This window comes from Neopelma chrysocephalum, unplaced genomic scaffold (assembly GCF_003984885.1).
Source record: "Neopelma chrysocephalum unplaced genomic scaffold, ASM398488v2 Primary Assembly neopelma1_23b, whole genome shotgun sequence".
Lineage (NCBI taxonomy): Eukaryota > Metazoa > Chordata > Aves > Passeriformes > Pipridae > Neopelma > Neopelma chrysocephalum.
Genome location: NW_020897692.1, coordinates 508,724 through 525,275, shown reverse-complemented (window position 1 = coordinate 525,275; position 16,552 = coordinate 508,724). Strand labels below are relative to the sequence as shown.

At 40.4% G+C, this 16,552-nt stretch overlaps 1 protein-coding gene across 2 annotated transcripts in view; it reads right to left on the bottom strand.

Annotated features, from left to right (window-relative positions):
• ASCC3 (activating signal cointegrator 1 complex subunit 3) overlaps nt 1-15,977 on the bottom strand; it is a 267,886-nt gene extending 251,909 nt beyond the window's left edge. Inside the window, exon 1 of one of the 2 annotated variants that reach the window (XM_027694522.1) lies at nt 15,957-15,977. The gene's annotated coding sequence lies outside the window, so the exon portion shown is untranslated. Of the gene's footprint in view, nt 1-15,729; nt 15,779-15,956 lie in introns of those variants that run through there. The other variant, XM_027694514.1, reaches the window with a different exon arrangement.
• Nucleotides 15,978-16,552: the final 575 nt, after the last annotated feature.

Genomic DNA, 16,552 nt, shown 5'->3' with positions numbered 1-16,552 from the left:
ATGTCCCTTAAAACCTTACAGCAGTCATTTTGTTTAAACTGCTTAAGGAGTATAAAGCCATGTTACCAGGTTTTGCCTATATTGCCTATAATTCTTTAAACTATTAACAAAATTCTTTAAACTATTAACAAGTTTCTTGCTGTCTATGTAAACTTCTCATTTATAAAACCTGAAGAAGTTATTACTAATAACTAATCTAATCAAAGAACATCATAAAGAAAAAGAGGCTTTAGACATTGGCAATGAATAGCAGGTTGCTATTGATCACAAAGTATTTGAATCAAACAGCATTTTCATTTTCACTTGAGAAAGTGGAAACATTTCAAATGAAAAGGAAACTAAAAAGTCAAAAGATATCACAGCCACATGGCTATACAAAAAGTAAAGGGACGATACAGTAACTTTTTATATTTTAAATATATATAAATCAAACACAAAAGCAACGAGACTATAGGGACAGAATAAGACATTTTAGATATATCCACACATAGAATATTTTATTTCTTTACACTGTTATGCAAGAGGAATAAAAATAAATCCCAAAGTATCAAATTTTAGTGACATGAACACATTTTAGAAGGGCTACAATTAGCTTTAGCAACTTCATTAATACAAAGATAAACTTTATATGTCATTTACAAATGAGATTCAATAGTTATAAACACTCCCCACATTCTATTTGGTGTGTACCTTTTCTACATTGTACACACCAAAGAAAAAATACTTTAAAGCAAACATTTTATTGAAAAAAATAAACCCATTAGATTAAAAGCTATTTTACACCAATGAGAACATTTGTATCAGATTCACTTAAATCTCTTATCCAAGCATGTTTGATGTAAACAGTACAAATACAGCACCTAGCATCACAGTTGACAGCCGGGGGTAACAGTGGTTTAATAATGTTTGGGACATTAATCATGAACAGCAGGCCAAAGCAAGATACTACAACAACAGTATTTTCCAGCCTTGTATTTTGCACCTTTACAAGCAGTGCTATGTGATGTAGTAACAATTGTGTGATTTCAGACATTTCAAAGGCCCAGACATCACACTGGTATTCTCTCATGTTCTCTGGGTCAAATATTGCTGATCTCCAGTCAAGACCGGGTTAATCTTTGAAAGGGTGATGGCAAGATTAAGGAATATGTACTCAGGAAGAAACAGTGTCTTCCTGACACACAACATTCATCTTAGCAAATACAAGAATTCAAAGAAATGCTTCAGCATAACGAGGAGGCATAACAGTACCTCTGTGTGCCATCATTCACACAACAGACAATTTCAGGATTTTAATTACCTAAGTCACTAAACAAAAAACAAAACAAAACAACATCCAACAAACAAAACAACAACAAAAAAAACACCCTAGGGGAGAAAAAAAAAGGAATTACAAGCCACACATTCAATAGAGTATTAACCCTTTTCACATTCTGTCACAATCTTAGCCACACACATGTGATTAAACACCAGCTGCCTAACACTGTTCCTGCTTGCATCAGCTGGAGACGCATTTCTTCTAATTATGCCCAATAGTGTTTTGGTGTGATGCCAAACACATGGCTTGGCCCAATAAAGTGTTCATTTTAGATGTGCTTTGAGATTGTTATTAAGCATGGCTGCTGTTTCTTAAAAAAGAAAAAAAAATTAAAAAAAATTACTTTCTTCAGAATAACTCATCTTCCTTTTCCAAGAATGTAAGAGGTAGTCTAACTGTTAGACTGAAAAATGTCTGCATGTTTATGCCTTAATGTTTTAATTCCCTGCAGCAAGAGACAAACTGCATCCCAAGCAAAAGGAACTTAAAGACTTGCCTTACATATGGACACGTACCATAAGCGAATCTCTAACTTCAACATACATAATATGTATGTTCATTTAAACACTAGGCATAAGCCATAAATACAGGATGGGGTGGTGGTGGTGGTGTCATTTGTTTGGTTTTTGCTTTAAGCTTAATAGAGGGCCCTCTGTGCCTCTCTGTTTCACACCGTGTCATCAACAGAGGTTGAAAACAACCCCAGGGAGTTCATCTTACTACGTTTCAGAAGGGAAAAGTAGGAGGTGTATGGAAGGTAAATAGGAACATACATGTCCAAAGGAAGTAAAGGGAGGATGAAAAAGAATGGATAAGCAAGAGAAAGAAAAAAATGTTGAGTTAATAACAGCTAAGTAGCACATGTTGCACCTCACTGAGGATGGCTCAGAGGACGTGGGATGCATTTCACAAAACATAGCTGCTGTAATAATACATGCATAACACATAATGGCATAACTGCTGTGATAAGAGCACGCTAGAGCACCTGTTCAGATGGTAGTAAAAAAGTCTCTGTAACATACTCCTATCCTTTTATAGAGCACATAAAAGGATAAATAATTACTGGCCACAGAGATGGCATTGCCAAGTTCTTTGCGACTCAGCTTCAGAATGTAAAAGGATTCCTTACAATTTTTGCTAAAGATTCACAATAAAATTTTAATGGAATGAACAACTTCAGCTTACTGTAAAGGTACAACTGGGTGACTACCTTTCCTATGAGTAAAGAGTAAGAGAATATGGATTGTTCGGCCTGGAAAAGAGAAGATGCCTGGGCGACCTACTTACGGCCTTCCAGTACTTAAAGGAAGACTACAAGAAAAATGGGACTTTTTACAGGGGCACGTAATGATAGGACAAGGGGTATTGGCTTTGAACTGAAAGAAGGTAGGTTTAGATTGGATATTAAGAAGAAATTCTTTACTTTGAGGCACTGGAACAGGTTGCCCAGAGAAGTAGTGGATACTGTATCCCTGGAAGTGCTCAAGTCCAGGTCAGATGGGACTCTGAGCAACCTGGTCTGGTGGGAAATGTCTCTGCCCATGGCAGGGAGAGACGTTAGAACTAGATGATCTTTAAGGTCCCTTCCAATCCAAACTTCTACAACTCCCATTCAGTATGGTATTACTGGCAAACTTCATCATGGTACAGTTGATCCCATCATCCAGATAATTTATGAAGACATTAAGGAGAGTTGGGCCCAACAGGGATCCCTGGGGATTGATACCAGCTCTTCCTTCAGTGATAGCAGATTTGTGCTTGCATCTCCCTGGAGCTTTTTTCCCCAAGGCCTGGGGCTCAACAGTGCTGGTGAAGACAAAGGTAGAAGTGTTGAGAGCCTCTGTCTTTTCAGCATTGTTGGTGACTAATTCACCTCTCCTGTTAGACAGCAGGATATTTTCCTTCTGTTTCTGTTTGTTGTTTACATACCTGAAGAACCATTTCTTGTAGTTTTTGACATCTATGGCGAGTTTCAATTTGAGCTGAGCTTTCGTTTTCCAACTGCATCTCGGTGTGCACTGGTGACGCCCTTGTAGTTGTCAACAGGTATTCGTCTGCTTTTCCATCTCTGGTACACATCTTTTGGTTTTGAGCAGACTCAGAATATTACCACCAATGGGGCTTATTGCACTTGCACATTTGATTACCAAGCCAAAGACCACAAAAGGTCTGAAAGCAGCCACAAGAAAATTTACTGAAACAAGCTTTCCTATTCTAGCGCTGCTTCTAAACTGTGCCAGGGTCTGTTTGGTCATCCATCCTCTCACCTTGTCCCAGGAGAAGGTGCATTAGCCCTTTCAGAACTTCAGAATTTGGACTCCCTAACACTTCAATTTAAAAGTGAAATTGATCTGTGTGTGTGAACTGACCTTACATTACATAAACGGAGAGAATGGACGTGTCTATGTGTCAAAATCCTTCAACAATCTAAGAAAAGCCATAACCAGAAAAAAATTATACTGAAAAACATTCTTGCGAAGATACAGCTATTGGTACTATACAAGAAGTATTTAAGTGTAACTTGATTGTGCAAGAAGTAAAAATCATCACAGTACAGCTCTTCGAGAAAGATTTCTTAAATACTATCTATACAAACCCATGTGAGCACCTTTATGCAACTAAGGCATATGAATGTGAGGAATTATCAAGCAGAGTATCAGCTTCAGCATGCACTCAGGTACATCTCTCATGGATAACATACAGCTATGCCCGGACATAGACAATTAAGGCACACAGTGAAAATCCAAATGTCTTTTTGAATTAGCTAGAAATCCCATAAGCAGAAGAGATGATAACTCAGACTACTAACACTGAAGTTAATAAACTGGACCTCTATTTCAGCAGGGCAACAATATTACTTGACTTATTTTTATGAACTTTTTTATATATGAAAGTCACTTTTGGATAGTATAACATATCTTTAGTCAAGTGAAATATCAACGCATATAATAGAAGGTTACTGTTGGAATACTAAAGGTGAAGAAAGCAAGCAAAGTTTACTGAATAATTAGCTACCAAAAGACAAGATAAATTATGTGTGGCTTATTAGTTGGGTGTACAACTAAGATTAGGTTCTGCTTTTTATTTTGAGAAATGTTTATGTTTGGTACACAGAAGAAAACAAAGTCCACAGGACTCTTCAAGGGAAATGGGACTAAAAGAAGGAAAGCAATTCTGCTATACCTTCTAGCTTCTTCAGAAGCATAAAATTAGTAAGACCAAAAGGAGAGATTTATTTAACAGATGGATACTTCAAAAAGCAAAACAGCAAACCGTAGATTCAACTACTACAATTCAAATATCTAAGTCAGACTGTTCATGGTAGGTACATCCTAATCATAATTTAGTCAATTCTGCTTTGGAATTCTTCACAGGAGGAAATAACCAAATATATTATTTTATATTTCATACCAAGCTTTCTCCTTTCCAACGCCCCCTCCCATCTCCACTTTTACAGAACTAAAATATTCAGTCCTAAAACTACACCCTGAATTAGTCTGGAGCATATGACCAAATCAAACTGAGGGCTAAGAATGAATTTTTTTGCCACTGCTTCTTGCAAAAAACAACATTCATTTGTGCCTGATGGAGGGAACTATTCCTGAAAGCTCAGCACTAACACCTGCCCTTGAACCTTAGGAGGCAGTGAAGAGGAAAGTTTCTAGTCCTGGTCCCTGAAGCATAATTGGAGATACAAACCCCTACACATACTCCAAAGTTTGTCTACCTTGCCTAGACTAATCTTAAAAGTAATAAGCTTAAGGCTGCTTTTAGTCAGGTCTAAGGTCAAGATCCTAAACAACTGGGAACAAGACTGGAAAGCAGAAACAAAGTCTTCAGCTCCATTAGAGAATAAATCTGACAAATTATTTATTAGAAGGTCTATTATTTTCATCTTGATCCCCAACACGCATCCCAGTCATCTCACCAGGGAATCTGTACAAGAAAATGTGCATTCTGAATACTGACCCCAAGAACTCCACGAATTCATACCCATGTAACTTGACAGTACTCCACTTGTCTACTGTGGCTATGTTTACAACACATACATAGGCAGACACTACTGCGCTTATGGGAAGAGAAGTACCACACAAAGCCTAGAGCCCATTTCTTCCAGGGCATTTAGGCATGTGCACTGACATTTTTCTCTCCAAAACCAGCTGATATTTTGGATAGAAAACCAACAATGTGAGAACATTTCTGAAGACCTGTGCCTGAATCATGCAGGAATATTCAAGCTTCCCTTATGGCAGACACCTTTGTGGGACTGTGATGGACTGAAATGTCAGCAATGTCTTAAACATTGTCAAAATCCTAGAAAGACTTTTTGTCAAACTACAAGGAAGCAATTGCCTGTCTTAGATCACCTAAGCCTGACTGGAATTTGGACTGTGAATGGGGACTTGAGATAAGATTATTGTCTAATCATCTCAAGTCTGAGGAGAAGTAAACAAGGTACAGGAAAGAAGAATGTATATGTGTTAAGAATCAGCTCTAGATGGGCTCAGGGGGTGGTGGAGGAGAAGGGTTTTGGGTGTGTGATGGTGAAATCTCTCCACACCAAACCACAGGAGTAACGCCCCCCTCCAGAAAGCCCACGTACACATAGGGCATTGACATGAGAGGCAGCTGAGAAGGGTCATAAACCATCAAAGACCCCCAAAGCACCCCCTGACTCATTCCTGGGGCCTTCCTCCACCAGAGGACTGCATGTGATCCAAGTGAGGTAACAAATCTAGAGCCTGTCACAAAAGACTCCCCCCCAACCCCAGGGGAGGTGCCTAGCATTTCTTGAACATATACTAATCCACTGGACTCCATGTTTTGTGGGACCCTCACCACCAAGAAGACCACAACCTGACCGAAGGGATGCCACAGGGTTACAGAGAGTGGTGATATATTTTCTATTTTAATCTCTCTCTGTCACTTTCTTTTTTCCCCTCCCTCCTTTTCTTCTTCCTTTCTCCCTCTCTTTCACTGCCTTACATTTCCTATTAAATAAAACCCATACCATTGACTGTGGCATCTGGTCTCATTTGTACCTTAATTCAGACAGAGGCATTTCTAACAACTTTAATAACCGGATCGTAATGAGGACTTAGCCTCTAAACACAGTGTCTAGTGCCCTTTGAGACCCTTTATAGCAGCAACAATATTTGCATGGAACAGTACATGTGACACAGGCCGTGTGAAATGCCCACATCCTGTAAAACAGTAGCTGAATACAAGGTGTAATTCTGTGAAGTTTTTAAATTCCCAACAGAGATATGTTCAAGCACACAAATCACTTACCAGATTTATAGACAACTAAACAAATGCCTCAAACTGTATTACCTCCCAGTTCTAAATAACTAGATGTTTATTATCCACTCAATATCATTATTATTCATCATAATTAACTCCAATTTCATTCAAAATAGGGTTTCAATCGGCTATAAAAGCACTGAAGCAGGATTTCTCATTTAGAGAAAATATTAAATTTTTTTGCATTAAACAATTTTATTGATAATACTGGTAATAATATGGTAATGCAACCTGAAAAAAAACCCCTGCAAGTGCTTAAAAATAAACTACAGAATTATTTTGCAGAACAGAAATATGCAGAGTTTTAGACCAGTTAAGAAAGAAGTTGTAGATTCTATGGTACTTCTAGTAATATACAAGAAAACTAATTTAATTGTCACATACTAAAAGTATGGAAATCCCCTTCAAAAAGAAACACAGGTTCTGGCCAACTCTGGCTATCACTAAATGAAAAGTTTGCAAAATTATCAGCTATAAATAAGCTCATCCTATTTCCAACAGCTTTTGAGAGCGTAAGAATTTTTATCAATGGTTGCAATAAATAATAAAGAAATTTGTGGAAATTGACCCATTACATAAAAATAGGAACAACTGATGTCATCGTCCACACAAATACACCAATTTCATTAAAATAATACAAGTGTATTGTGTAATTTTAAGTGTTTGCTGTATTTAACAACATTCAGGTTTATTGCATTCATTTAATTTTTATATTAATGTTTGTAGTATTTTCTAAAAAACATCCTTTATGCTTTTTCTACCATTCATTATTTTGTTTGATATTTATCATAGTTTTTGAGCAGGGAAGGAGTCAGAAAGTCATGACAGTTTGCAGAAAACTCTCTAGTTAGTATCTTCCCAATAATACACTGCAACTGGGAGCTGAAAGCTGTGCATTTCATCCAAAATTCTTCTCTCTAATAAGTGTTTTAATTTTGAATATACTAAGATAATGCTAATAAAATGTCACAGATTAGCGTCCCCTGAACTTTAGCTTTTAGGCTGCTGCATTTAAGACCTGGATCAATATGTTTAATAGGCATATTTAAACTTTGCTAAGTTTAAGTAGATTTTAGCACTGCTATTCCTCAGTCTTTCTAAACTTACTCCTAGAAGTCTACCTCAGCCTTTCTTACCAATGTGGCAGTACCAAACTGCCAAAGACTCTCAGTCCCCAGTAACTCCTAATTTCCTGAGAAACATCATGATTTAGGAATACATAGAATGTCAAGATTTTTAACAAAACTCTCTGGGAATACAAAACAAGCAAGATAATTTTTCCCAAATCTCCAAACTTTTAAGGTAGATACAAAACATACAGATCTACACAACACAAAACAGACAGATTCTACCAATTTTGTTTTCTGACCACATTTTGGTATTTTGAGGGGGTATCAATTACTGGACAGCTTATTACTGCTTGCTGCATAAAACAGGTAATGTGAAATTTGACATGCCTTCTCTTTCAAAGTGACTTCTAGCTCATTCTCTAAGTCAGAGGACTTACCAATCATCTCTGCAGATGACAAATGTCTTTTATAAGACAAATATATTTATTTGCTATAACTATGCTACCTCTCAGTCTTTTTAATGCTCTACCTAAAAGTATCTGTTAGCTTACATAAAAACTTCTCCAAAGGTATATCCACATGAATGAACCCCTCATGGTTTAACACTCCTTTTATTCTTACTGGATCCATGTCACAGCACACTGAAGGTTCAGTCCAGCTCAATGGCTAAAAAAGTTTGTATTTCCTATCAGAAAAGCAAACAGAGGCACATCCATAATACAGGTCACTGACATAACATGGTGAAATATTGAAGACCAGTGAAGATGCATACAGATTCCCAAAAATCAACCTATCAAGACAAGCTTTTCCAGTTGAGGAAGCACTGAAATCACAGCCCAAATCACGCTGACCTTCCAGGTATCTTTGGGGATGCCTCTCCCTTCAGAACTTCCTCCTACTGCCTGGAGGTAACACTACCTCCTATCCCGCAAAGAGAGTTGTAAAGAAACTGTCCAGGGCAGACAACTGTCCATTTTTGATTTGGCTTAAATATTATTTAACATTGGGAGGATGTAGGGGCAAAAAAACCCAGCCAAAATTTCACTGTAAAAATTTATAAAAAAAATGCAAGGAGCACCTTTTAAAGTATACCCCTATAGCCTGAAAACATGCATACCTCAAGGTAGAGGCCCTTCTACCCAGAAAAAAAAGTTAATTATAAATACATTTAAACAACACTCAACTAATGAATGGATACATAGTCCCATAAAATAATATTATTAGAGGCAGAGGCCTTTGTCTTCTCTTCAGAGCTCACATTCCACACAGCACATCAGCTATTTGATGACCAGCAAGTAACAGCTTTCTAATTGATAATTTCTCATTATTACAGTTTAGAATTGGAATGCAAAAAAAAAGGATAGTGTTGCATTTCTGCCATGTTACAATGAGTGCAAATTAGAGTCAAAACTAACAGCTGCTGCTCACCCTCCCTGGGCTGATTGCCTATAACAATGGGCATACATGCAAGAGGATACTTTGAGAAAGACACCTGTGTGGTTTCCTACAGTGAGGAAACCCCTAATCATCTTTTCAAAGCTTGTAAACATGTGTGATTATTACATAAGAAAATGGGAAGAACAAAAATTGAGGCATAATATTACTATTCTTGGCTGATATAACAAAAAGGAAAATAGCCCCATTATGTCTCTAGTGATCTGAGGAGGTTAAAACAGGATTCGTCCAGCTGTGCATTTTTTTAAATGTTTGTATTTCTAGATTCATAGTCATATTCTCTTAGAATGTATATAAAATTTCTTAAAACATATTTTAGAAAAATCTTACTGTAAGATAAGAAATACGTACATATTACACAAGAATTTCCTGTTTAACACTTTAAAGCCTTTGAACAAGTATCATGAGTATTTAGCAAGGCACATATGCAAACCGCTCAGACTAACAGAATCAACTTAAAGACTCCCCAGAAAAAAAAAGCTACGCTAACAAGAAAATTATATAGAAAAGCATTTGATTTATATTCATGCTTCAGAAGCAACATAGATTTGTACCATATGTCATATTCAGCAATAAAAACTCAGTGAAAAGAGAAGCAAGGTATGTGGGGAACAAGAACACATATCCATGTTTATGGTGTTTGTCTTGTCAAGCAACTGTTAAACATCTCCTATTTTCACCCCATTTCATGCAGAAGGGCGTGACTGAGAGGCTATGGGGGGCGTGTGGCTACTGGCCAGGGTCAACTCATCACAAATTACACATTTCTTAAAAGAAACAGAAGAGAGGACTTTCCGAGATCCTCTTTACTCTTCCCCAATCTTTCGAGGAGAAGACAAATTAGAATAATCATTAAGATTGGAAAATACCTCCAAGTTCATCAAGTCCAATCTCTGACTGAATACCACCATAACCACTAAACATATCACACAGTGCCGCATCTACTTGTGTTTTGAACACTTGATCCACCATAGAGCAGCAGCTAAGAATAATGCCTTCCTATTTCTTGAATAACTTCATCAGAATCGTTTCCATATACAAACTCACTGAGCCAATCAGCTCAGCAGTCCTCAACATTTTCAAAGAAAGGAGTGGTTGATTTAGACATAAATGTTTCCATCTATGTTTTACAAAATAGTACAGTTATCTACTTATTCTCACAACTTACTCAGAATCCAATTTACAGCTGCAAAACTAAAATTTACTCCACAATTTACCTGACAAATGCTTCAATCACCAACCCTTCATTCTATAATCATCTATTCTTACTGTATGATCTGTTTATTATTAAGATTCAGACCTGTAATATCAGATTCAGTCTATTTTTCAGGCCAAACATCCAGCGTGCCTTTGGGCAAGCAGGAGTAACAGATGGCTCAGAGTAAATACATGCCTTATGATGGCAAAAAGCCAGGGAGGTGTATAATCCATATCCATAAGCTCCACATAGGGGACCCCTGGTGGCCTAGTGGTTAGCATGTGGGACTCTCACCGCTGCGACCCAGGTTCAAATCCCAGTCCCCCCAGGCAGATGGAACCCGTTAGCCCTGTGAGGCCATCCATCTATGAGAAGGTCACTCTAAACAAACCTACATCCGTAGGACCTCACTGCCATTGTCCAAGCTTGCTTGGCCCCGGCAGATGAACCTTAGGATTAAAGGGTGGGCTCAGTTCAGCACATGCTGTGCCTCACTTAAAAAAAAATCCATTGCGCAGGCTGGAAAGGTAAAAGACCTTTCCCCAAATCTTCGTTCGCGAAGACTGGCCATTATATTATTAAGCTCCACATACAAGGGGAGATCTAGCAACTTTTCTATCCCTAAATATCAGTCAGGTAAAACATTCTCCACATTCCTTTTAAAGCTATTCTTCTGCAGCACCCACAAGATTTAATAAGACAGAAAAAGAACACAAATTTTAATTTGCATCTGAGAGATGCGCTCGGTGACAGGCTGGCCACCAAACTCTAGTCCACCTGTCAATGTACTGAGTAGAACACAGAAAACACCACCTGCAAGTACAAACTGGTAAATACCCAAGCAGTCCAGCATTGCAACCGTAGCCTAATCAAGTCTTTCTTGGCTTCTCCCTAGTCTAGTGGATATTCATTGAACTATACAAAGTTGTGTACAACTTCAAGAGGAATATCTATACCAAGTGACTAGAATAACCTCAAGAAATACTGGGCATAGGGATCTTTCACACCACTGGTTAATTCAGTGAGCACTGTTACGACAGAACCACAGTGTGCTGCTATTGCTTCCTTCCAGCACACTTTTAGGTGCCTGTGCAGCGTTGGGGTGGGTTGATCCCAGCCAGCAGCTATGCAGGTGCTTGCTCACCACTACCACCTACCCCACCCCACCTCAGTGGAACAGGGCAGAAAATAGGAAGAAAAGACAAAAACTTACGAGTTGAGATAGAGATAGTTTAATAGAGAAGGAAAGGAAAAATATCCCACAAGTGAAGGAAACAAAAGTTCACCACATCCGACAGGCTGACCAATGCCCCAAACTCTACTTTACCAACCTCCAAACAACAGACACCTTGGAAGCAAAAAAACACCCTTTCTTCTTCCTCTATCTCTGTTTTTATTTCTGAGTATGCCAATTCACAGTACAGTATATCCCACCAGCCAGTTTGGGTTTACTATCCAAGCTGCATCCCCACACAACCTCTTGCCCACCCTGAGCACACTCGCTGGGCAGGCAGAGTGGGAGAAAAAAAGCCTTGATGCTGTACAGACCAGCAGCAGCCAAAACATTCGTGTTTTATCTATCAACATTGTTTTAGCCACATTTCTCAAGCACTACAAATATGATGAAAGTTAACTCCTAAACCTAGTATAGGAATGTACTTGTATTGCCTTTGTGCAGAGGTGATTCAACTCCTCAGAGAGAGATAAGCATAAAGAATGCTCTGACTGTAGATCCCCTTAGGGACTGTGCTTGAAGTAAACACAAAATCGTTCCTTTCTGTGATGTGATGAGGTGTTTAGAAAGCAAGAATGGGTACATACAGAGTGACTGACTATTGCTCATAATGTAGGAATAAAGAGGTACATGATAAAACTCAATAGTAAGGTGAAAATAGTACCAAATTGAATGCCTTTCCTGTGTAGAACATAATTAAATTTGGGAATTCATTGCCACAGGATGGCAAAAAGACTAAAAGTTCAAGTATGCTTAGATGAATTAATGGAAATCAAATGCCTTGGTAGCTACTGAACTCAACAGCTTAAAACCTGATAATCAGTTATTTAAATCACTGACTACTGAAAGGTAATATGAAAGTGAAGGTATAATTGGATTTGTTTCCCATTTCTTCTCAGTACATCACCTAAGCACCTGCTACTGGCTGCTACAGGAGAGAGACTAGACAAACATTTTGTTTGAAAACAGAGCTAGAGGTGAGATGACAACAGAGATTCTGAGGATTACAGTTTGGGATTTAGGAGCCTAATGTCTCTCAACTCATTTGTGGGTCCTACCCTTGGTTTCTGCTCTTTTTAGCTCAGACATCAGCTACCATATTTCTAACAACTTCCAACTACACTTTATAGGTAATTTGTTAAACTGCTTTTGATTAGATAAGTTTGTCTAAACTAGAGAGTAGATTCTGGTTTCAGTTCTTTCTTCAAACATTAAAGCGTAATTCAGTTCAAGAAAATGTGTAGGCTAGAAAGTGCTCAACACCAATTTCAGCAATTGTTACTATAAACAATTTACCAAGAAAACACTATGCTGTTATTTGGAGTAATGGGAACTCAATTTTCTATGGGGAAATTTTTGTAGAAGGGAGAAAGAAACCTGTTCAACAGTCAAAACACTAATATGCGCTAGAATTAATCCCAAGTTTAAAGCTTTCAAATAAACCTTACATTGTAACTAACCAGCAAAAGACAACATGTGTCTTCCCTTCTCCCAACCACCTCCACACTCCAATAGCAGCTCCTATGACTATGTAAGACAAGAGGAATGAAACACACAGGAATAACATGGACCAGCCTGAGCTCAGTTCAGTATTTATAAAGGATAACATTTTTCAGAGGAAGTGTTGTAGCTCAACACAAACCTGCAGAAACATACACTGGTACTTTATAAAAACAAATTTTCTCATAACCTTGTAAAAAAAGATTTTTCAACTATAAATGTTCTTAGTGAAAACAGAATTAATACTGCACTTAACAAAACTGTAAATGATACTGAGAAGCAAGAGACTGCAACTATTTTAGGGGACAAATTACAATTATCTTAAAAGAACCATATCCAACATGAACAGTAAAACATATTATAAGCAAGGTAAGAAACCACAAAAACAGAGGATACAAAGAAACAACACATTAGTTGTAGTTCTGCAGAAACTCATCTACATACTACAGCAAGTGACAATCATCACATAATTTGTAACACTGAGAATATGGACATGGAAAGACAGGAAACATTTAATATTTAAATACAAGAGTGAGGCACTAAAATATACCAAGCTGGCCTTTCCAATAGTCAGTATTAAAGACTCCATTAGAGTACTAATGTCTTTGTTGCACATCCTGTCTCTACAAAGACACATACCAGTCTAGAAGGATGCAGTGGAGGATAACAAAAAAGACCAACAATGTAATTACCAACAAAGAAACACACAATAAATTCAGGTTGTATAGGTATTGGGAGGATATATTTCAAATACATACATGTTAGCTGTAGAAAGAAAAGAACAAGAAGAAAACAAAGGGGTGAAAAAGAGCAGTGTGTACTCCTGTTTAACAGAAAGCCTACTCAAGAATCACAAAATCACATGATCAGAGGGTTGGAGGGGCCCCAGTGGATCATCTGGTCCAACCTCTCTGCTCAAGCAGAGTTGTCCTAAACCAAACTGCACAGTGCAGGCAGTTCTTGAGCATGTCCAGTAAGGAAGACTCCACAACCCCTCTGGGCAATCTGTTCCAGTGCACAGTCACCCACACAGTGAAGTTCTTCCTCAGGTACAGGTGGAACTTCCTGTGCATCATTTTCTGCTCACTGCCTCTTGTCCTATTGCTTGGCACCACTGAGAAGAGCCTGGTTCCATTCTCTTGACACCCTCCCTTCAGATACTTATAAACATTTATGAGATCCTCTCTCAAGTTGTCTCTTCTCAAGGCTGAATAGGCCCAACTCTCCCAACTGCTTCTCAGGAGATGCTCCTTCCCCTTAATCATCTTCATAGCCCTCCACTCGACCCACTCCAGGAGCTTCAGGTTTAGTTTCAAAGCATGTTCCATACAGAACTGTCAGAAAATACTGTCATTTGGCAGTTTCCTGCCTTCTCTCTGATTCAGTGGAACCAGTGACGTCATCTCTTCCAAAGTCCTAGCTTTTAGAGAAAACTGAGGTCTAACATTTAAACTAGTTTCTATAATGCGTAAAGGCCTAGTTGGGAGTTGGTCTGTATTCCCACATAAATGGGAAGAGAGTTTCTCCAAATATCTACACACGTAACTCTAAGATGATGCAAGTTTACTCTGCCATGGCCAGTCAGATCCAAAGGAAATTAATCTGCTGAAAACCAGCATGTGTTTAATAAAACACACCACCTCACTGACATTATCAATGCTGTCTTCACAGGAAGGCCTGTTTGCATCTGAACTGATGGTTGGTTTGGTTTTCTTCCTCCTAAAAGTTTATCTCTGCAATCTACCATGTGGACATATGCAACGTTTGTTGCAATTTCCTGGAACTTCCAATATTTTTCCTACTCATTGACTAAACTCAAGTCTATCCTCTGTAAAGTAACTAAGCTTGACTATTAGATCTCTTCTCTGGAAAAATTAAGGCTACCAGTTCCATTTCAGTAGCACCGCTTTTCAGTTGTTTAAAAAGCCAGAAGACTTGGAGGATCTACACAAATGTTAATCCATTAAAAACAATAACAAAATCTAAATTCAGAACTCATAAAAGGTTCTAATCAAAGGTATTATTTGAATTACAACACGATACACACTTCTGAAGCACCTCTGGTGCAAGCCTTAGATTGTCATGGTTTATTAGGACAGCTGTCAGTTCACCACCAGCAACCGAAACGAAGCAAGCAGTGTTAGAAAGGGAGAAACGTTCCACATGATCACGTGCTGTTTTTTTCATTCTTCATTTCTAGTTCCCTGCATTTATTAATAGCCGTGGTATGTACTGGAAGTACGTTCGACACCCACGCGTTTCCCCCTCGGCCGTTCCGGTTTCCACGAGCACACCGTGGCCAAGCCCAGCAGGCGCACGGAGAGCACCCGGCACCGGGCCCTCCGGAGCAATCTCGCACCACGCGCCGCGGAGCGCGGTGGGCACAGCGGGGGCACTGCGAGCCCCGGCCCCGCCGCCGGCCCGGGGCTCCCGCGTGGCACCGGGCAGGGCCTGCCCGCCGGGCCCGGCGCTCCCGCCCCTCACCAGGGGGGCCAGACCGCGGCCCCGCGCCAGCCGCCGCGCAGAGACACGTTCCCCCCGCCCGCTGGAGGGCACCGAGCCCCGCCTGCAGCCGGGGCCGCCCCCCCCCCCGCCCCCGGCACCCCCCGGCCGCGCCCGCCGCGCCGCCCGACCCCCGCCCGCCGCGCACCTGCCTTACGGCCCCGCCGGGTCCGCTGCCGCCAATAGCCGGCGCGGCGCGACACTGCCGTACAGCGAGCAGGCGGGGCGGTGTCCGGGGTGGCTCGCGGGGCTCCATCGCCTGGGCTGTGCTTATTCCTGTGCTTGTGCTTATTCCTGTGCCTGTGCCAGTGCCACTGCCTCTGCCCCCGCCCGGGCTCTCCGCGCCGCTCAGCCCCGCGCCGTGCACAGGCCTACCCCGGCTCCAGGCTCGCCCCCGCCGCCCTCTGTGCAGACAAAACGTGGCTCTCGCGGGGGTGCCGCGGCTGCTGCGCCCGCGCCAGTTGTTCCCTGCGTGGTCAGATACAGCCTGGACGCAGCTCCCGGCAGCATTTCACAGAATCACAGGATCAGATTGCAAAGAGCTCTTTGAGATCGTCGAGTCCAACCTGTGACCGAACACCACCATGTGAACTAGACCATGGCACCAAGTGCCACGTCCAGTCTTTCCACCTCCAGGGATAGTGACTCCACCACCTCCCTGGGCAGCCCATTCCAGTGTTTAACAACTCTCTCAGTGAAGAAATTCTTTCTGAACTTCCCCTGGCGCAGCTTGAGGCCATTTCCTCTTGTCCTGTCACTAGTTGCCCGGGAGGAGAGACCAACCCCTGCCTGGCTACAACCTCCTTTCGGGTAGTTGTAGAGTGTGATAAGGTCATCTCTGAACCTCCTCCAGGCTAAACAACCGCAGCTCTCTCAGGCACTCCTCCCTCATAGGACTTGGTTCTCCTGTGTCAGTGTCTTGGGCTTTCCCAGACATGGTGTCCGTGGCCATCAGCCCTTAGTGCTCTTTA